Source organism: Austrofundulus limnaeus, unplaced genomic scaffold (genome assembly GCF_001266775.1).
Source record: "Austrofundulus limnaeus strain Quisiro unplaced genomic scaffold, Austrofundulus_limnaeus-1.0 Scaffold208, whole genome shotgun sequence".
Taxonomy (NCBI): Eukaryota; Metazoa; Chordata; class Actinopteri; order Cyprinodontiformes; family Rivulidae; genus Austrofundulus; species Austrofundulus limnaeus.
Genome location: NW_013952610.1, coordinates 638,503 through 661,152, shown reverse-complemented (window position 1 = coordinate 661,152; position 22,650 = coordinate 638,503). Strand labels below are relative to the sequence as shown.

Genomic DNA, 22,650 nt, shown 5'->3' with positions numbered 1-22,650 from the left:
TCATGAGGACCATTTTCTAAAAACACAGCCTTGTAGGAACCCATTGTACCTCATGGGAACCAAAGCCTGGTCACTACACATACAGAAGATGATTTTGGGTGGGGATTGGGTTTAGGGTAAAGGGTTAGGCTATAGAAATTAATAGTAATAGAAGTCAGTGCAAAGTCCCCATGATGATAGAAAAACTAACTTGTGTGTGTGGACTTCAGCAGTGCAGCTCAGTCTGACCTCAAGACACGAGTTTAATCCCCAGAGACGAGCCCTTGGCGTCCATATACACACTCAAACACACACCACCTACACAAACACACACAGCTGACTGATCATGAGACACACTCCCCTCAGCGTGGGAATGAGCCTCCTCCACAGCAGACAGGGGTGCGCTGAGGAGTGTGTATCAGTGTTTGCATGTGTGCTCCTTCGTTACCTGCTCAGCCACCTGCGTACGTTTGATCTCTCGTTACTTCTGCATGTGTGTATCGCTGCTTCAAAAGGAGGCTCGGAAAACGAACAATCACATCACTTCAGGCTCGACGCGTCGCCCCGTACCTCCCACAGGGCGAGGAGGAGCGGTGGGAGCACGGAGAAGAAAACAGGCCTGTCAGAAATGACAGATAGGTGTGTTTGTTCCTGGTGGGAGATGAGCGTGTGAAGGAGGAAAACTGGGGGAGAATCAAAGGAAAAGAGATTATATGAGAGAAGAGCGGCTGTTGATGTTTGCGCGTGGATCAAGGCTCCAAAAGAGCAGGACACGGATCAGAACAGGACCTGTGATCTGTACTCCGTGTGTGTATTCAGAAATATTACTGTTTGCCTAACAAGGACCTCCGAGTCAATACAAGAAATAAAACCGTCCTCCAGGGTCATAATTAAACCCATTTATTGCTGTTTTGAGGCAGCTTAAATAATCCCGATTAATATGCATCAACATGAATTTTTTTAAAAAGACAGGAAATTAGCAGGTCTCACCCATTGCTACTCCTGCAGGAAGGATTAAACCGGTTAAAGATAAAAAACAAATATTCAATACCAGACAGACACATACACAAGCACACTAAAAAGAAATTAAAAAAATCTCTTGAAATAACTGTAAAATGCATATTTTTGATTAGATTTAAAAAAATTACTTTCTTGTGGAGTATACCCCCAGACCCCACCTAGAACTGTTTCACTCCACAGCTGCATCTCTCATCACTGACAGCGGATGTTTGAAGATATGATGCAGACTGCTAAGATTCTCTTTTAGGCTGTGTCCAAGTTCAGGGGCTGCATCCTCCGAAGGCCAAATTATCCAAATACGAAGACTCCTTCAATGCGGCCCACAAATACGTTCTCCTTTTTCTAACCTGATTTGAGGGACGGGTCCGATGGATCCTTCTCGGCCCATCCTTTCCCAAAATAAGTTGAAACTAAGTTGAAACAGAAATTATACATTCAAAAATTAGATCCAATCTGACATCTTCTGTTTCAAATATCTATCTTCATGCCATTATACTCTCAACCATGTCGTACTGTTTACCTGTTTGGTCTCTTACAACAAATGAAATCTTAGAACCCATAGTTAGGCTCTACAACAGGGCCTACAATATTCATAAAAAACTTCCTGGTTGGACTCATCACTGTACAGTTCTTTCATTGTCTGATGCCTTGACTTTTCAGAATTATGTTTTGTATAGTGGTATTAATTTATATTTTCAGATCTTCCAAGGTGCCAATTATGGAACTCTCTGTGCATTGCTGCCCAAATCAAATTCTGGAAGCGGTCATTCAACTAGATCTGTTACAAAAGGACAACTGATATTACCAACTTTTAAAAACTGTTACGGCCAGAGGTCTTTCTTCTATGTTTATACTAAAGCATGGAATGACATTCCTCAAAACATAAAGTCCATTTCAAAACTACAGCCCTTTAAGAAGAATCTTGTCTGCCATCTGCTGGACACTTTTTGTTGTGCTCATATTTAGACGTCCTATTTTGCAAATGCTGCCTTCCTGAAATTTGGTATGCTTGTTTGTCTTTGTGTCTATGGTGTATAATGATGTGATTGTGATGCTGTAATTCTGAGTGTTTTATGTGCTGCAGAACAGGAACCTGATGTAAAACAGCAATTATGCTGAGTCAGGCTTGATTTTTAATAATCTTTCCCTGTTAAATAAATAAATCAAATCAAATCAAATGCATTGCGGGTCGACTGGAGATTTTTTTTAGCTCATAATAGCAGACGAAGCGAGAGAAAGGAGTGCAGCTTTAAAAAAAAGTCTTGTGATATAAAAATCAAAAGTTTCAGGTGGTTGTGATGTTATTGTTTTTGTCATTTGAATAGACGTGATTTTTTTTATTCTTGTCAGAAATCAAACAAACTGGTACAGCAAAATAAATGTGCACCTGCAGCAGGTCCCTTAGTTCTTCAAATATCGCATTGAAGCTAATTTTGTTGTTTTATGATATTTATAAAACTAATATATTGATATTTTGCTAGGCGACAGGACATAGGCTGGGGTAAGGGCGGGAGTAAAGCAGAAGGCTAGACCGTCCAATTTCACAGCCACCTTTTTCCGGTTTTCACAGTCGACCAAGCACCTGGCCCATCATGTAGTTTATCATCATCATTGCGTGAATGGGTGAATGTCTTTAAGTGTAAAGCGCTTTGGGGTCCGGAGGGGCTTGATAAAGCGCTCTATAAGTTCAGTCCATTTACCATTTTATTTATTTCACCTAGACTGGGTAGAATTTGGACAGAACCTTAATTGTACAAAACTATTTCATTCCAGATGTGAATGTACTGTATAAATGGTGTTGAGATTTAGAAAATCTGCTGGGGGCTAAGCCCCAATGCCCTCTGGCTTCTGCTTTATAGGTGCATGGGGGTCTCCTGATGTAATGGTCCATTCTTTAATAGTCTGGAAAAGTGAACCTGCACTAATTAAACTTCATTTGCTGATAAAGTAACTGTTGCTCTTCTCAGTTTTAATAGCTCCTTTTTAAATGTGTGCAGCCCATTCAAAGGTCCAAAACTGTTGTAAAGAACTGAAGCAAAGCCACGTTAACTTTTGACAGTAAAATGAAATGTGCATGGTAGTTTTAAAGGGAAATAATTTACTTTTGTTACTTTTCATGCCTCAATAACAACATGCTGTTGTTTTCCACAGAAAATGAAACTATTTAAATAAGCTAAACTTAAAGGCAATAAAACACTTCAATTTTGAAATGATTGAGGTGAAATCTACAATTAATGGTTGAAAAACCAACATAGTATTGATTGAGAAGCTTTTAAAGTAAATAAAATATGTTCTAATAAAAGACACTGCTCTTATGTGAACGTGATGCTTTCTTTGGTTTATAAATCTGTCATATCTCCCCTCCCCCTAACACTTTTTGATAGTAAAACCTAAAACTCTCATAGAAATGAAAAAAAAAAAAAAAAAACCACTTTCTCTGTGGGCAGATCTCAGTGATCCCCAATTCTTTTCTTCCTATTTTAATGTCCTTTTATTTCCCTTCCACTTATTCCTCCACCTTTCTCCCTTTTCTTTAGCTTGAGCCTTTCATGTTGGGATCAGAGAAGCCTGCCACTTATCGCAGGAGTCTAGAGAGGCTTTCTTCTAAAAGCTGGCGTTATATGCCTGATTTAACAAGGCACACACACAAAGAGCGCTCTATCTCCCCGTCTTTTCCATCCACTAGAATATCCCTCTCTCTTTCCCCCTTTTTTTTTCTCAAAATGTATTTTTCCCCCTCCACATTGAAAAAAAAAATGCCACACACTCAGTCTATTTCGAGCACACTCACACATACTTCAGCACATTGGCCGGCCTCGGCTCTTGTTCTGTCACAATGGGATTACTGGTGTGATTCTTCCACTCCTTTTAAGTGGGCACACCACCAATCCACTTAGGATGGACTCTGTTGAATACTGAAAAGAGTGAAGAGGAGGGGAGGGGAAAGGAAGGATCAGGACGGAAGATGAATAGAGTCAGAAGAGGAAGATGGAGTGAAGGGAAAGAACGACGAGGAACAAAAGTAATCAAACAAGAGTGCGTTCGAAACAAAGAGCCGTTTTAATATTAAACGGCCAAACTTAAGTCAATTTAACAACTGAGAATGAAGCAAGAAGAGAACTGGCACCGCGTTTATTGGCAGACTTGATGCAAATGGTTGTGAACCTGTTGCCATCGCGACAAGAAGCAGCGGAGGCCCCACCTTCCTCCCGCCGTGTTTCACACAGCGACGCGATCGGTTGCCGCCGGCTCCGGTCAGGACCTCAGCCAATGGGACAAAGCCACTGGAGCGAGCGGGGTATTTTTTATTTTTTACATATTCTTTTTACTCTCTGACATTTTCCCTGTCGGCAGCTGCTCTCTCACACACCCCTCTCATTTTGGGGCTCATTTTCTTTTTGACTTATTCAGCTCAGCCAGCAGGCAGCCGGAAAGGTTGAGGCTTTAGGTTTGTTCCTGACGCGACAAACAAAGCTGATTACAGAGACCAGGAGAACACGGCCCCAGCAGGAAAGGCTGCAGTGACTGCTGAAATCCAGAAAGAGGAGAACTAGATGTAAAATATCATGTCTTCACTTACTTTTCTGTAACTTTCTTGTGAGATCATTATTCAGTTTCAAAGCGTCTTTCAGTCGAGCTGGCAGTGTCACAAGGCTGTAACACTAAAATAAGAAAGCTCCTTATAATTTCTCAAGCAACGTATAAAAAAACTTGCTTTGTTGAACAAAATATCTCCTTTAGATGTTCAAAATATAAGGGAAAGTGAACATCTAAAAGTGTATTGATCAATATATTTTTGATAGAGTGATCAACGATCCCTACTGCTTAGTCTTCCTGGGAACGTTTACTCCAGGGGTGTTGGAAACAAAATCCACTGGTTGTCAAACATCAGATTAAAAAGACCAGATTTTTTTCCCTATGCAGTGTTGCCAGTCCAAATGTGTTTTGTGAACCTGGAGAAGCCTGGACTGGATTATAAGAAAGGTTTAGGGGTAGAAGGGTCGCTTTATGGGCTATACGTTCCCTGTACAGCCTAAATTAAGCTGCTTCCACATTCTTGGCACAAAGCTGAGCTTTTCCTGGTGCGGGTTGGACTCTGCCAGGGCTATCATTTGTTTCAGATCTTCTATGAGGCATTCATGGACAGGATTTCAAAACATACAGGTTTGGGAACCTCAGGGGCTTATTTTAGATTAGATAGATTAGATTAGATTCACTTTATTGTCATTCAAACATAACATCAGAGATGCATATGTTGCAGATGTTATATTTGCTGTTTTGCGGACGATGTGATGCTGTTTTCATCTTCAGGTTATGCTCTTGCAGTGAATTGCTGGGTTGCTGATGATGAAGTATCGACGTCATGAAATGCAGACAGGAGCAGAAAGTAAATGCAGCCCCGCTTCCGTCTGTTAAACCAACATTAAACTGCCTAAATTCTGTGTATACGGTTGTTGCAATCGCTCCAATCGGGAGAAATATATATAAAATATAAAAGGGTTTTTTTGTGTTTCGAAAATAGTGTGTCCAAAAAAGGATGACAAAAATGGATCAGCAATCTACAGCTAAAAACAGGAGGTGCAGAATCGAACAGTGCAAGAGTTTGCAGCGACCACTTTCTAACAGGTAAGGATTGTATTGTTTAAATAAAAATTTCTGATATTTTACTGGATAGTTACTCTAATTTGGGTTTACGGAAGCTAAATAAATTATTTACAAGCAGATCCAAGCACATAGAAATAACAGGGGTTATCTCATTGCTAGCGTTAACTAAAATAGCACAAGTCACTACTCACACGGGCAGAAACATGTCAACAGCCATTTAAAGCTTCTTCGAATCCTAAATGTTTGATCCAACCTGAAACAAAATAATCGTAGGCTTCGAGGTTTTTGAAAGCGTTCATCTGACTTGTTGCATAATATTTCTGCAGCACCAGATTGCCTCGACGCCGGGTAAAAGTTATTTTTCATTAAAACAATATGGATCATATCTTAAATGTAGGCTTATTTTTTTCAAGATATCTCTTTGCCAGCCCATTTAGAGCATTAGGGTACTCGCTGTGATCCATTTCTCTGTTTTGAACTGGAGCAAATCACTTCCTGCCCCCCATCTGAATTCCACACGTCATTCTGGTCACGTGACTGCAACCCTGCAATCTAAGTCAGTTACTCTACGTCTGAGGAGAGATGTTCAATCATTTTGCAGTGTTCACCAGTAATGGAGCAAGAGATGGACGTATAGATTGGAGCTTTGTTTGTGGCAAAGCACTCAATAAACCAATCCATTTTTGTTCTAACCTTCACCTAAGTCTGCCATTGTTGAATGACCTCCAAGGATCAACCTTTCAAAAAAACAGTAGGATGTTATGTTAAATTAATCAATGCCAGACCTTTTTTTGATCTCTTTGCTCACTAATAGTAAATTTATTATCACTTTACCTTTTTCCTTTAACGTCCTAGCCTTTGCTTGCTCTCCTGTCCCCTCAGGATGGATGCCCTTTTCAAGTTGCTTTTTAAGACAGCACAGTTACTCTTTATCTGCAGTCTGATTTTATCCAGCCTTTATTCCTGATAACCTTGCAACAAGTCCTAAATAAAAGATTGGGCTGTTAGTTTTGCTTCCTTTATTCTTTCTGAAACATAAATTGCTTTAATTGTTGTTTAAATGTGTTTTTGCAACCTAATAACACAAAACCTCATTGTTAGAACATAACAGTCTCTGTGTTTTGTGTTGGAGTTTTTGTCTTCTTAACAAGCTCATTTTTCTTTGTTATCCTGTTTGGTTTCTTATATGATTTTACAATAATCTTGTTTTGACCATAATTCTCAGTGTTCCTGCTTCCTGTAATTTCATTTCAGTGTGACAAAATCTGTCCTTGGAGTCGTGTCCTGGCTCCGCCATCATTTTCTTACAAGGGAGAAGAACGGCAAGAGTGTTGTTGGGCTTATTTGGCCCAAAGCTGCAGGGCTGCAAGGACTCGTGTGTGTCTTAGGGTTGGGCAATATTGGCAAAAAAATTAATCACGATTAATTGTGGTATTTAGCCGATAACGATTAATTTGACGTTTAATCCCCTGGACACCCTTATGTCCTATACATGACCAATGTGGTGGGAAAGATTTGCTTTTTGGAAAAATCTGTTACAAAGTGTGTCAAAATTACAGACTTCAGGCTTTACATCAAGTTTTAAACTGTTGATAAATAAATTACAGAACTTTTTTTAATGTTCGTCATATTTAAAGCTGAGAGGAGCATCAAGCGGACTCTGACTGGTGACATTAATCATATTAATCATCAAGTGCCAAAGAGTAACCGATTAGTGTTTTTCTGATGATTAATTGCACACGATACGATTATGCCCAACCCTAGTGTGTCTGTACTTGCATTTATTTCCTTTTTAGGACCATTTCTGGTATACACACCTACCTTGTCAAGTCCAGCAGTTCTTATGGGGACCAAAGACCAGTCCTAGTGGAACTCCATTTTTTGGGGGGGGGTTGGTTTAGGACTGAGTTGTAAACTGAGTTTAGGTTTTGGGTTAGGGTTATGTATGTACTGGTGGGGTTAGGTTTAGGTAAGGGATCATGTTAGGTTAAATGACTGGAAATGAACGGAAGTCACTGAACGGTCCTGATAGGGATAGAAAAACCAATGTGTGTAGCAGGTCAGTGAATGGAGCCTCTCAGGCGACACTGACGGCTAAATTACTGAGCAGGAAATTGGCAGCATTTGGAGAAAGCCTGAACTAAACAGGAGGTGCTGGACTGTCAAAGTCAAACATAAACAACTAAATCCTAAAACCAGTGAAATGTTCATCTGTACACCTGTTGTTTGCAGCTCAGAAAATTTGCAAATTCGGGTGCCTTTTTTTTAATAGTACTAAACCCTAACATCAGGTCATTTTTCTGTGCCTTTGTGGAATATTTTAGTTCATAGTGGCTACTGTTGAATAACAGACTTGTCTTTTTATTAACTGCACCCTTTTTTGGCACACCTGCTGCCCATTGTTTACGGTTACCTGGAAGTCGACCCTTTCCGAAGCCTCTGGTTTCTCCTTCCTTTGTGTCAAACAGAAACAGGAAGCAGGTACGCTCAGAGGACACTCGTCTTCCTGTTTGAAAATTATGTGGGGTGAAGTTAACTCTCTTTGCTGACACCCACTGTAGACATAACATTTAGATCTGAAAACCGAAAGAAGATATTATAACACAGGGACACCTTTATTATAGAGAAGTGCAATATTATCCTAATATTTAAAGAAAAACTTCATTTTTATATATTTCTAATGCATTTGACCACCATTTATATTTTATATTCATGTAATTTTTCAAACCGCGGTGGTTTTGTGGGAACGATAACGCTCACAGAATACAGTCAAGTGTAAAGGTTATGAATAAATACATTTTAAAACACAATCTGCTTCCAAAAATCACAGTCTAATTAGATATTCAGTTAAAAAAATTCATCTTTGTTGCATGTTTTTTAGGATTTTTGCAGCTTTTGCTTTCTTGTTTAAATTTAGAACTCTGAATTAGATATACTTTTTAATGCAGTGCAACCATGTTGCAGTCAGCTAAAGAAAAACAGCTCTTTATGTGATTAAATATCCATTCCCTGAGCTCTATTATGGTCATGAAATTATTTTTTAATTTGGTGTTTTGTGCCTGTTCCATAAATCCCTGCATATTGCAAATGCCTGCTCAGCCAATCTGGTGAATCTGATCATTATAATTGAGAAATAGAACTGGGTGTGCTAAAAGAAAGACTTAAAAATAATAAAAAATAATAGTTTCCCCACCACCACCCTGAGTTATTTTTTTTTTACAGTAAGGATTAGATGCAGAGCTGCCTGTCCAGCTGCAGGGTTTTACATTAATTTGTGGAAACAAAGGGAAAGTAACTGGCAGGATGCAGCCTGTCCAGACAGGGAATGGATGGGAACAAGAACAGGAAATACTGCATATACTGCGTGCAAACAGACAGAAAAGAACATAAAATATAATATATATTTTCATCAGATACGTTACAGTCATGCTTGCATGAATGTCTTGTGATCACAGCACCTTTTAAAGGAGAAAAACTACTCTGACGTCTCTTGAGGTCAGGAGNGTTGAAAAGTGGCTCGAACTCTGTCTCCACTTAGCAGATATCAAAGGCTTCAGACATGAAAACAACATCATATGACAGGAGTAGCTGCAGGGAACTCTGAGCTGAGCTGTGGAGGACGGAGGTCAGTGGAGATAACATGACGACTCATTAGGGAACAACAGAAGCCTTTTCTCCTTCTGTCACCTGTGAAAAAAGCAAAAAGTCTTTCATTAATGTAAATCGACAGCAACTCAGGATCATCTTCACGCTTATTATTGCTGGCAAATTTTGTAAAACCTATTTTATTCATGTCGGCTTCAGTGTCAGTACCTTTGAGTTTATGTGATTATTACGACATAGACCAGGGATGGGGAAATGGTGGTCCATGGGCCATGTGTGGCCTGCAGGTGACTTCTATCAGGCCTACAAATTATTGTTTTTACTTTTAAAAAAATTCTTTTTGTTTGTGTTTGTTTGTTTGTTTTTTTGGGGGGGTGGCAAAATTTACCTTGTAATGGAAATAATACTTCTTGGTTTATGCCAATAACTCATGACATACTTTAATGACCCAGTTTTTCATGCTGTATATCACTTGTATTTATCTTTGTTTTCCCTTGACTCAGCATTTCCTTAAGATGAAATCATCAAAATGACATAATAGTGTTTCTCAAACATGAGGCTTCTGCAACTGCTTCAAAGGAGGCAGGAGTGGGGACAGGGAGGTGGGGGACGGTCTGATGGCTCTATGCTGTTCTCTATGTTCCTGTTGTTGCAATAAAACTCAGCTGACCATTCAACAGACTACCTTCATTCTTCATTCTTGGACCATATCTCTGTAAATAAATATTTCCACAACGACCTAAGTTCTGAGTACAGAGTTTATGTGGTCATTATGACATTGACCAGGGATGGGCAACTGCTGGCCCGAGGGCCGTATGTGTCCTGCAGGTGACTTTCATCGGCCTGCAAATCATTTTTTTACTTAATTTTTTTATAATTATTATTTATTTTAATTTCATTCTAAATCTATGTGTTTAGTCTTAAGGCTCCCACATACTCGGGTGTACTGTGTGCGGTCCGTGAGCCGCACGGACTCCGTGCGTATTGTCCGCTGACGGTTGAAACGTCATACTCGAGCGTACTGACCGCCTGACGAATTCTTTAATTTCTCGCAATTTCAGTCATGATGTCAAGGATCAGGAGGAAGAGATAGTTTGCGTTTTGGCTTTTAAAACAATAAAAGAAAAAAAGGAAAGGACCACCTTACCCAGGATCTAAGCTATTTCCTCCCATGAATTTGTTGCTCGCTGAAAGTCTTTATATTCCTTCATTGACGCGTCATAAAGTTTTCTAATCTCCTCCATGAGACGCTTTTCAAGATTTGACTCCGTTTCGTCCACAAATGACAGAGATTCTCAACTTTATCAACTTGGTGTCACACCGAGAACAGTACTTGCCAGGCGGTTTATTGTGTGCACCGCAGACGCGGATGTAAAAAATTGATCTCTGTGCGGACCAGTCCGCGGATGTCCGCTTCGGGTCTGCTTCGAGTCCGCGCGGACCTCCACGGACCGAAGTACGCCCGAGTATGTGGGGGCCTTAAGAGATGCTGTCTGTCGTGAAGGATTTTAATATAAGAACATAAGTCACCACTACAACATGTTGCACAAAGCTAAATATTAGAAAATAAGTTATGAGTACAGAAACAGCAACTTTTTACAACAACACTGGAGTCTGAACTCAGGGTGTCTTATTTTGTTGCACTTCAGCTCACTGAAGTATTTTTTTTTGTTTGCTTCAAATGTTTTGTATGCAGATTTATTAAACAAGAGTACAACTGTTATACAGTACATACACTTGACCATGACATACGTAGTTACTGCACTTGCACCTTGTGTTGGTTTAATAAACGTATACAGAAACATTTTACAATGTCAGTTTTATTACATTTAGGTGAGTGTGCAGCGTTGTGTGGCCCTCTGGTTGTGTCGAGAAAACATTGTTTCCCCTTCCATCATTCAAGTTGCCCATGCCTGACATAGACACTCAAACACACACACACAAACTCACACACTCCCAGCCTGCATGTTTTTGTAATTAAGACAAAGATCCACATTAGGTCTCCATTAATGGCTGGAACAACTACACGTCTAATCAAGTGATTTAGTCCATTCATATTCCGTTTCTATGGGAACCCAGCTTCTGAAATGCTTGATTAACAATGAAAACGGAGCGTTGTGGAGTCCATTAAGATGCACTTCATCAAATGTTAATGAAGAGCTGAATGAAAATGCAAAGTGGAACTTTAATAGTAGTGGCCAAAGGTTTGAGAGACACAGAAGCAATGAGACGATAAAGAGTGTAATTTGAGAGAGTGGCACGATGAAGTAGTCATAATGTGTGCCTCATACTGAATATGCATGAAAGTCTGTTTCGTGTGAAAATATAATTATTTTTGTTGTAACAACTGACTGCAACTCGATAGGAAAAACTGACTCTGTGCTCCACAATATCCGTCCATTTTCTTCTGCTTTCTGGGCCGTGGGGAACCAGCACCTATCTGAGGTGATCGCTCTACTAGAGGAGGGTTAGTGTAGTATAGGAATCATCCTGGACAGGTTGCAGGTCCACAGGACCACATAGAGACAAACTGTTGACACATTATATTAAGATTTATATTCATCCCATGATTTTGAAAATAAGGATGGAGATGCTGGGGATTGAACCCAGGACCTCATACATGCAAAACATGCACTCTACCACTGAGTTACATTCCCTTCTGTAAACTATGTCATTATGAAGATAAACACCCAATTGTAGCACCTAATAAACCATTTTCATAGTAAAGAAGAACTGGACTTCATACTTCTAAATTGGTCTTAATGATTACGTGGTTTCAGATTGGCACCATGATGCATCGCCTGTATAAACCAATGATGAAAGTAAAACAGATTCTCAAAATTTCTGAGCCGTTACCAGAGTTGTAAAGTAACTAAGTACAAATACTTTGTTACTGTACTGAAGTAGAATTTTTGGGTATCTGTACTTTACTTGAGTAATTATTTTTCAGTCTACTTTTTACTTCTCCTTCTTAAGTTTTCACACAGTTATTTGTACTGTTCTACTCCTTACATTTTAAAAAAAGGCAAGAAGTAGAAAGTCGTTAGTTTTATTTCATTTTTGCTTGTTTTCATTCCAGCTTGTTATTGTAAAAAATAAATACTGTCCATATAAACTGTGCCTCCTAGATAGAGTGAATTTAATTGGGATTGAGAAGTATGCCAGTGCACTGCAAGAACTGTCCACTTTACCAAGTTTTAAAATCTTATATCAGCCAAAAAGTCTTTTTGATCTTGTTTTGAGACTTATTTACTAAACAAGAACTGATTGTGTAAGAATAATAATCTTGTTTTCAGAATGTGTAAGATTATTTGTCTTGTTAATCTGAAAATTTGACTTAAATTAAGTCAAAAATTTCTGCCAATGGAGTAAGAAAATTTTACTTAAGATTCTTGAAATAAGAAAGAAATTGAGTCAAATCAATTATTTTAAGAATCTTACCAAGTAAAATTTTCTTACTCCATTGGCAGGATTTTTTTGACTTAATTTGAGTCTAATTTTCAGACTAACAAGACAAATAATCTTACACATTCTGAAAACTAGATTATTATTCTTACACAATCAGTTCTTGTTTAGTAAATCAGTTTCAAAACAAGATCAAAAAGACTTTTTGGCTGATATAAGATTTTAAAACTTGGTTAGGTGGACATTTTTTGCATTGTGTTAATTTAACACCCACAGTGTTAATTTCAATACCAACAAAGTGTCTATATGTGTCCGCACTCGCTGGTGTTAAAATAACATTTGTGAAAGTGTTAGATTTTAACACCCATTTTTTTTTTTGTTAATTTAACACCAGCCAGTGTTTAATATTCAGCAATACTGGGTGTCATATATACATTTCAACAGTGTTAAAATATAGTGTTAAAAGTAACACCAAAATCAACAAATCAACACCCAAAAGTTTAACACCAAAATTGTAACACTCCTGTTTTTGCTGTGTATAAATATATAAAATTCTGATACAGTATTAGTTTGCACACAAACAAATCATGTCACACTCCAGCAGGACATAATCATTAAAATAAAAGGTCTGTACTTACCTGTATTTCATGAATTATATTATTGCATTTGGCCCATATCCATCCATTTGGGCAGCCTTGATATAAACTGAAACAGCTGGACTAGTTCATCCTAAATTTAACATCAATTGATTATTTTAATACGACAGTCATTTCTGCATTGTTTTGTGGAGCTCACCTCCTAATAAATGTCATTACAGAAAATCTAACTGCTCATTTTAAATCAATACTTTTACTTTTAATACTTAAGTACAAAAACTATCAGATACTTTAAGACTTTTACTCAAGTAAAAATCTTAAAGTTAAAGAAGATTTTAACTTTTACCAAAGTAATTTTTTGGTAAGAGACCGTACTTTTACTCAAGTATCACTTCATGGTACTTTTTACAACCCTGGCCTTTACTCTGAAAGTACTGCGCTGAGGAGAAAATACTTTTGCATGTTCCTTTGTAAAAGGGGACAGCACTGATGTGATCATTTCAAGAATTGTCCACCCGTTTTATTCCCCTCCTCTCCTTGAATCTGAGTCAGCACAATGGGTCTAATCTCCTCCTTCGCTCACACTCTCCGTCATTCTGAACGGCTGATTCACTTCAGTCAGCTCCATCTGGTTTGAAGCTGCAACCCAGTTTTTCTTTGAGGAGGGGAACGATTTTGAGGCCAAAGCAATTAGGTGAACACACTGACCAGGTCGGCACGTGTAGAAAATTTGATTTGGCTTTGAGAAATAAGCCCCGTCTCCATTCTTTGACTCTTTTTAGTCCACTTCCATTTCCCCCTCGAGAAGATGTGAGTGAAAGAGTGATTGATTGCTGAAATCCACCTGCTGGGCTGTAGACGTCCAGAGAAACACACACAAAAACTCTAATTCATTTCTTTTTCATACAAGGAGAACTAAATGGGAGGGTTGCTATTTGGAGAGCCCCATTTCCATGACAACAGGTGTGGGGATTAGTGTAAAACCTGTCAGAATAATTGTCAGAGCTCTTAAATTTAGAGGAGCGTTTAAAGGAAGGCAGAGGAGAAACAAAATAATAAGCAGAAACTGAATAGCACTCAAATAGCAAAATGCCATTTTGGCTATTTCAATGATAACGGATAGGATAAAGGTTTTTACTGACATGCCTGACTGTTAGGTTTCTGTGTTATTTTTTATTTTTTGGTAATTTGTTTTTCACTTTATACTTGAAAAATACATATATACGCAAAAATATGTACAATAGGTTGTCTTCAGGCCCAGGCCTCCCCCAAAAGAAATCTGTGATCTCAATGGGATTTGCCTGGTTAAAAAACGGTGCATAAAATCAGGAAAAAAACATCCGTCAAGCACAAATTAAACTGTGTGCCCTAGCAAAGGTTCTCCAAAGACTGGTAAACATCCAATTAATAGATTATCTGGATGAATCTAATAAACTCTCTCCATACAAGTCAGGCTTTAGGAAGTCCCATAGCACAACTATGGCCATCGTGAAGGTTCTCAATGATGTTTATGAAGCACTGGATGCTGGGAAGATCTGTGCTGCACTCTTTATTGACCTTTCAAAGGCGTTTGGCACCATTTACCATGACATATTGTGTTAGAGACTCTTAAATATAGGACCATTGAACCATTCTGTTGGCTGGTTTCTCAATTATCTTTCTGGTCGTATGCAGGCGGTACAGTGTGAGGGACTTTCTTCTGGTTTTCTGGGGGTTTCGAACGGAGTACCACAGGGTTCCGTTTTGGGTCCTACACTCTTTACAGTTTACATTAACAGTGTGGGGCGAGGTTTGGATGCATAGTTACACTTTTATGCAGATGATATAGACCTTTATTGCTCTGCTGGTACAGTTGATTTGGTCTTTAAAAATTTGCATTCAGCATTTGATTTTATTCAATCCCAACTCTTTCAGCTGAATCTGGTTCTAAATGTAGGTAAAATAAAGTCCATGCTGTTTTCTGGTAGGAAGAAGATCCCGCCAGCGGCCTCATTTCTTACCACATTTGATGGTACCCCCATTGAGGAGGTGGTCTCTTACAAATATCTGGGAATTATTATCGACAATAACCTTTCTTTTGTCATGCACATTGATTCCTTAATTAAAAACATTGAGGATGCAATTAGGCTTCCTTTATAGGAATAAACTTTGCCTTTCCCTGGCCGTTAGGAAGCGGCTTATCAATGCCATCTTCCTTCCCCTTTTGGATTTTGGTGATTTAATTTATATGAATGCCCCAGTACGTTCACTCCATCTCCTGGACGCAGCCTATCATGGAGCATTGAGGTTCATGACTGGTTGTCAATTCTCAACTCATCATTGTACCCTGCTGTCTCTGACTGGTTGGTTTCCATTGGCTGTCAGGTGGCTTATTCACTGGCAGTGTTTTATCTATAAGGCAATTCTTGGTCTTTTATCGAAGGAGTGTGGCAGGCGGGGCCTTCAATCACAAAACATGTACCTATTGTCAGTTCCTAGGATCAGAACAAACTTTGGGAAGCATGCATTTAGCTATGCAGCCCCTTTCACATAGAATAACTTGTAAAGTGATCTGAAACTACAATTGCTCTTACCTATAGGTCAGTTTAAATCAACTTTACATGAGCTTCATCTACCATCTCTGACCTGTCATTGATAGCCATGTTTTATGAAACTGAGCACGCTTCGTGCTATGTTTTTATGCTATATGTTTTTGTTTTTATTTATTTTGTATACGTATGTTATATCTTTTGTGATTTATTTTCTATGTTATTTGGATATGTTGTTTGTATGATGTTTTGTTTCTTCTTTTATCTTTTCCTTATGGGTGTCTCTGGTACCCGCCAGGCTGACGTTGCAAAAAAAAAAGTTCTTAATGTTTTGCCTGATTAAATAAAGGTTAAATAAAAATAAAAATATTAAACATACTGTGCAGCAGACAGCTTTAGTTACCAGTTCTCTCTCGTGTTTGCTGACTCATCATCGTTGGCGATCAGCCCACACAACCATCGTGTCGTCTGCAAACGTGATGATATCCACTGACAGCAGGAGCTACTCAATACGTTTCACTGGAATGTTCTTAAATTTAAGAGTAGTTCAGAGGTTCAGGTTGTCAGAATTATTCATGTTCATGGAGCTTGAAATGAAAACCATCCAACAGCAGGTGAGTCACAGGGTTTATTCAGGTGGAGGAAACGTGTTCTTTAACCCTGATGTTTAGAAAGGATTGTGAGCTGAAGTCATTTTTAGACGAGTCTGCCGGATACTGGCAGCAGGTAAAAGGAACACCGTCATGTTTTTAAATACAGCTTGTTTTAGTCTTTACCTAATCTTTTCAGGACAGGAGGAGCTGCTCCCATAAAATTTCAAATGTACTTTTCAAAGCACATCCAGAGAGCTGAACCACCTGGTTTGAGCACGCTGGATCCCCTCTGTTGAAGCTCGTCAGCCTCTCTGCTCCACTCCACAGTTTCATGGATCTGTTCTGACTCCTTTCCCTCCAAACCCATGAAAAATTGAGTGCGTTTCTTAATGCTGTTCTGAGGCGTGCAGCAGGATTTTCTTTCATGCTCTTTTAACTTTCTCTGCAGCTTCGTTCCACATGATGTCTGTCAGTCACCATGCTCTGCTCCAGTCTGATCAGTTTGGATCAATGATCACACAGCTGGCATTTAGTTCCTCTTTCACTCATCTGCAAACATCTGCTGGTTTTAATTAGGAGAACATTTCTGTCCTGCTTCATGGTTGTGCTACTGCAGCTTCAGCACATGTCTGTGGTTAAAAGAGTGGAAGTGTTTTTTTAAAAAAAATCCAGATGTGTCCTTAAATCAGGAGCTAAGAAAAATACCACGCTCCTACGAATCAACATTTTAACACCGCAATCAAAATAAAGTCTTTTTCCAGCTTTCCTGTGGAAAGGTTATGAAAAGATATCTAGACTTACTTGTTGACACTTTAGGCTTTTTCATAAAACAGTTTTTTTGTGAATTGGCTGCACGGACTCGAGTGTTTTCATGCTGCCTCTGGCTGCTCATAAATCACCAACAGAGCCGGCTGCGTCCCGCACAGATGTGAGTTTGTTTGAAGCCACATGAGAAAACCAATGATAGCTGTGTGTGTTGGCCAGGATACAGAAACCAACTCAAGTTGCCTTCAAAAGGATACAAATGATACAAACTCAAACATTTAAATCACAATAAATAAAAGACTAAAACTCATGATTGGCACTAAGGCAGGAGTGTCAAGCTCAGTTTCACTGAGGGCCACGTGAGCATCATGGTGGCCCTCAAAGGGCCAGTTGTAGTTAACGTTGATATTTTGTTTAACTTCAAAACGTCACATTCCTCGTCACATTGCTACGGCTGAGCACAGCTAACAAACAATAACTGAGCTCTACCTGGTATTTCCTGCATAGAAACAGCGTTTTAACATGTCCTCTTATAAACACTGAACAGTACTACTTGTATGTATAATACAGAAATACTATTAAAAGTAAAAGTAAGAGAGCTTTACGTACTGTGGCGAGTTGATGGGATGCTTTCATTTTGCAGGTAAAATAATCAACATGCATTATGGAAAATGTAGTTCATGGTCTTTAAAACAGCTTTTTTAAGACATTAATACAGGAATAGCTCAGGGGAAGGACAAGCATTATCTTTTACCTTTTAAATTTGTTTATTTTGTTGCATCAAACCATAGATTTAATATTTACAATTGATATAAAATCTAATTTTATTTTAACCCTCTAGAGTCCAGGGTAAAATTGGATGTTTTTGGAGTATTTTTGATTCTACCTTCATGTTTCACCTTAAATATGATCAAATCTGACTTGCTTGATGTAATTTTGTTCAGCATGGGTGAATTAGATTTTATTTTTATATTGACCAACACACACAAAAATCACAAACCCTGAGTAGAAAAAATATTTTTTAAATCGTTGAAACAATGAATATTCATAATGATTTGCTTTTACAACTTATTATGCAAATATAAACTAATATTCATAGAAAATAAAGTTATATGCAGTATTTAATGCAAGCATTTTCTAAGGTTTTTTTAGACGAAACAATTAGGTGTTACAGTACAATGTCATAAATCATTTTGCCACTCATAAAAAACAGTTTTTGACCAAAAATAAAAAAGGCAGAGGGCCACATGACATTCTCTTATTTTGGTCTTTACTGAAATCTGAAATAAATCATTAAAGGGGCAAAAACTCAATGTAACTGTCTCCAGTAGTCCTAGGACTCCAACATGTATATCAGGAGAAACAAAACATTTAGAATTTATTATTATAATTCATTTACATTAATAATTTATGAGTTTTTTCCCCTGATTCTTGACTTTTTGCTTCCTTGTTGTTGCAGATTGTTCTGACCTGGGGTAAAACATCGGAGGGCTGGTCAAAAGTCACCCGCGGGCCACATTTGGCCCACAGGTCTTAAAAGTTTGACACGTGGGTTATCAGGACATAAATAAACAAAAGTGATGAATGGACACACATGAGAGCAGCTCAATCATCACACATTGTTACTGGTCATCAAATTACCGCAAGAAACAAAACCTTCTCATCACATCAAACCGTCAGAGCCGGTCTGTTTCTGCTGCAACTTGTTTGTTTTTGTTTTTTCTGACAGTGAGCAACAACGAAGCATATTGTTGAACAGAGGGTGAGACCATGCAGTGACATTACTGTTACTGTGCAGAGTCATCCTGACAGCCGGGAGGTGCTTCCTGACATCTCAGCATCACGGCCAAGATGACACAAAGAACGCCAGTGTCTATTGTTTCCTGCAGCCGCAGCACAAACACACAACTGAGTTCAAGCAGCTAACACCATGTCTTTTGGTTTCACTAATAAATATGTTTACTAGATAAATCAATATAAGGAGGTAATCGAGGCAGAACTGGCTTCACTCAAACAGCATGTGATTTAAAAACATGGATCAGATCTGGTTATTTTTATTTATACCTGCTGGAACCGACCCACCTGTCATCAGACAAGAGTGTTTTTCTTGAGAAGGAAGACATGAAAATGTATTTTTGTGTTGTTTTTTTTTTCCCAGAAAGCCATCTCAACTAACTCGTTTTGGTGCTGAGGACCTCAGCTCCGAGCTCCACCTGGATGACAGAGATCTTCACCTTGTCTCCTTGCTGAACCTGGTCACACAGAGGAAGCTCGTTTTTTCTACCCAGGATCATCTTCTTTCAGCCATGACACCTTGTGACTATATGTGAAAGCTGGAATAAACAAATAAAGAACTTTACTTCATAACTCAGGTCCTCCTTCACCTTGACAGACCAGAGCAACATCATCATTACTGCAGATGAGACCATGATCCATCAGTCCATCTCCTGCTCCTTCCTGACATTCATTGTGAAAAAGACTCCCAGAGGAAACAGCCGCCAAAGAGCAAGAAAACACACAGTAAATTGTTTAAAGTATTTCTGGAAATTCTTGCCTTTTATTGACAAAGGATTTAAAAAAAAGATGAATCAATACATTTGTGAAGTATTTTGCATTAGATGCCTTGAAATTTTAATTTAATAACTTTAATCATTTTATTTTCTTTTGTTACCGGCCCAGACATCCTGATTTTATTCAATATTAATTTAATGCATCAGATACTTATACTTAGGCCCGTCACAATAACAAACATTGCTGGACGATAAATTGTATCAGAAATTGTTGTGATACATGATAATATTGTTTAAAAACTATTATATACTAATATAATAATAATAACAAACTGGTGGCATGGTGGCCTGGGGCGCCACCAGCTGAAAGAAGATGATGCTCATCTGGCTAAATGCCTGTTGACAGGGTTCTCATAAATGAAATGAAAATGATCAAACTCATTTTAATTTATCATGTGATTAATTGATTTATCGCTTATCGTGACACGTTATAAGTTTTACTCAGCCAAGGTTGACAACTTATATAAAAATCAATGTCATCATAAAATTACATCTGTTGCAGAAACTACTGTGAATACAACTGTGTCTAAATTTATGGGTTGCAGGCGACGTAGTTCATAGAAATCAGTTTTAATAGAGAAACGTTACAAGTAAATTAATAAAAAGCATTAATAATTTGGGTTTAGCTTCAATATCAGCACTTATAAATTTTATAGCCTTTTAACATTTCATTGAAACAAAACTTCAGCTAAGTTGCTTCACTTACATCCTGCAGTCAGTGATACATTTCCAAACTCAGCCTTAAAAAACCTCTGCCGTAAAATAAAATAAAAAAACCTTTACCATCTTTGTTTTTCTGTTTAATTTATTGATGGCACAATGAATTCTGGGATGCATCGGCCCGATAGGATACTCAGATGCAGCCGATGTTTTCGGGGTTTGTCGACCGCATGAGTAGGCGCCCGTGAATTTGGACAGCCTACAGCGCGGGGCGGTGATGTAAGCGGCCGACAAATTAGGCCAACATTGGCTGTAAGCCCTGAATTGAGACACAAAGTCCTAATTTTATATTTAAGGTGAAGAAGGGAGGAAGAGCTGTATGATGCGACTCCACCACCGAAGCCCAAAGAGATAACAGCGTTCAGTTAAATGAGTCATCAGCTTTTGTAAAGCCTCTTTCAAGAGTTTTCCCATGAGACTCGCCTTCCTTTGGTGCATTGGAAACAATGACTTATTGATGAGGCTGCAGTCACAGGGCCATCAGGCGCTTCCTTTGTTTTTCTCGTACAGTAGGTGAAAGCTGCAGAAATCGTTCATCTTGAAAAAAAAAACATAAAGAACAAAAAGGAGAGGAAAATATATGACAACAACAGTTAGAAAATCTCATTTAAACTGACAAAGACAAACTATCTGTGCTTCCTAACATAAAAAACAAAACGCCAGAGTAACCAATGACAACTTTTGACCTTTAAAAGTCTGGGGGATAGGCTCGCCTGACAAATCGGCCCCCTCACTGCTGGCACCCCTGGTTGGGGGGCATGGCCCCCCTCCCCCCAATAAAACATTTCTGGAGGCGCCACTGCCTTCAGCGCTGCTCGTCTATGAAATAATTCAGATTTGTGCTACTTCCTTTCTTGTATTTATCTTGAGAAATTAAACTTGATGTCAAAATAACATGTTTTATTGGATTTGTCTCGTAGAACTGGGTTGAACGGGGAAGAGATTTTGAAATATAATCTGGTGTCAGGTTGAAGTTGTTGTATTCTACCTAATCTATTTATGCCCTTGTTCAAATCCCAAGAAACTGAACCCAAATATATGAGGGCAACAAAGCACAACTGACTTCGAATTCATTCACCAGAAGTAAAAAATTCAAAACAGCAAAAGAGATTAAAAAAGCAACTAGTGCATAAAATAATCACTGAAACTACTGAGCAAAGTTTCCACCAATCCCCCCAGAGTCAATCAAATGGGGAATAATGGATTAGCTCGCTGTTGTAAAGCCTCCATTGACCTAGAAGTGTGTGTTTGTCACAACTAAATTAAAAAAGTGCATTCCTGAGTGCGTTTTATTGTGTGTGTGGATGTGGAGTTTGGGAAAAACCGATTTGGCTCTCCAATCATTTCAGAGTGCTTAATCCCTTTACATACAGTAGGTCTTCTGTTGGAGAATTCCACGTTTGTTTCAGAGGAGCTACACGGAAATACCACCACGTCCTGACTGGAAATATGAAGCAGGACCAAAGATAAAATTAGAGAATCAAGTTCTGACAGGCAGGTAGGAGGTGAGAGAGGAAAATAGAAAAAATAAGAGAGACTCAAAGAAATAAGGAGCAATCGTGAGAGGGAGCAGGTGTGATGAGGACTTCAGCTGAGGGGAAATGAAAGGAAGACATCTAGAAGTGGGGGTGTGTTATGGAGAATTGCCACTGACTTCAAAAGGCCACATTTTCTGAGCATCTTTTCAGATCAGCACGGCTGGATAACAAATCATCGGGAAATGATTTTTGCCAAATGCAGAGTCTTGGCAGACGTATTTTATTTGAGTTTTTTTAATATATATTCCTGACAGGAAAACACACCTTAACTTATCTCCCAAAAACAGACGTTTGAATGTTCCACATTTCTTCACGACAGCTCGATAAATCAGCACGCAGGATAAATTACGAGTCGATGCAGTTTACATGACTCTAAGTGCATGTGAGCGATAAAACTGCAACGAATCAATCGCAAAAACTCACAATGAACGTGTGAATTCATCAATCACGTCGCATTCTTCTTCCTTAGCGCTGCTTCTCCACACACCTTGATTGCACAGTGGTGGACTGTTTCTCTCTGGTGGCTCTCCAGCTCTGATGACTGGAAAGCACTTCAATCAAGGAGGCGAAACATCAGGGACAAATTTTCAATATCACCCTTTCAGCCTGTCCCTGCACTTTGTCTCTTATTGATCCTTACATGTGTTTTGTGGACTTGGAGAAGGCGTTCGACCGTGTCCCAAGGGGGGCCTTGTGGGGGGTTCTCCGGGAGTATGGGGTACCGGGCC

General features: G+C 38.8%; 1 long non-coding RNA gene and 1 other non-coding gene across 2 annotated transcripts; one reads left to right on the top strand and one right to left on the bottom strand.

Annotated features, from left to right (window-relative positions):
- The first annotated feature begins 3,993 nt into the window (after positions 1-3,993).
- LOC106524997 (uncharacterized) lies at positions 3,994-20,045 on the top strand. Its single transcript, XR_001311057.1, has 4 exons — positions 3,994-4,297; positions 5,311-5,386; positions 5,522-5,625; positions 19,253-20,045. It is a non-coding gene; the product is annotated as an uncharacterized LOC106524997 (long non-coding RNA).
- trnaa-ugc (transfer RNA alanine (anticodon UGC)) lies at positions 11,793-11,864 on the bottom strand. The gene has a single exon. It is a non-coding gene; the product is annotated as a tRNA-Ala (tRNA).
- Positions 20,046-22,650: the final 2,605 nt, after the last annotated feature.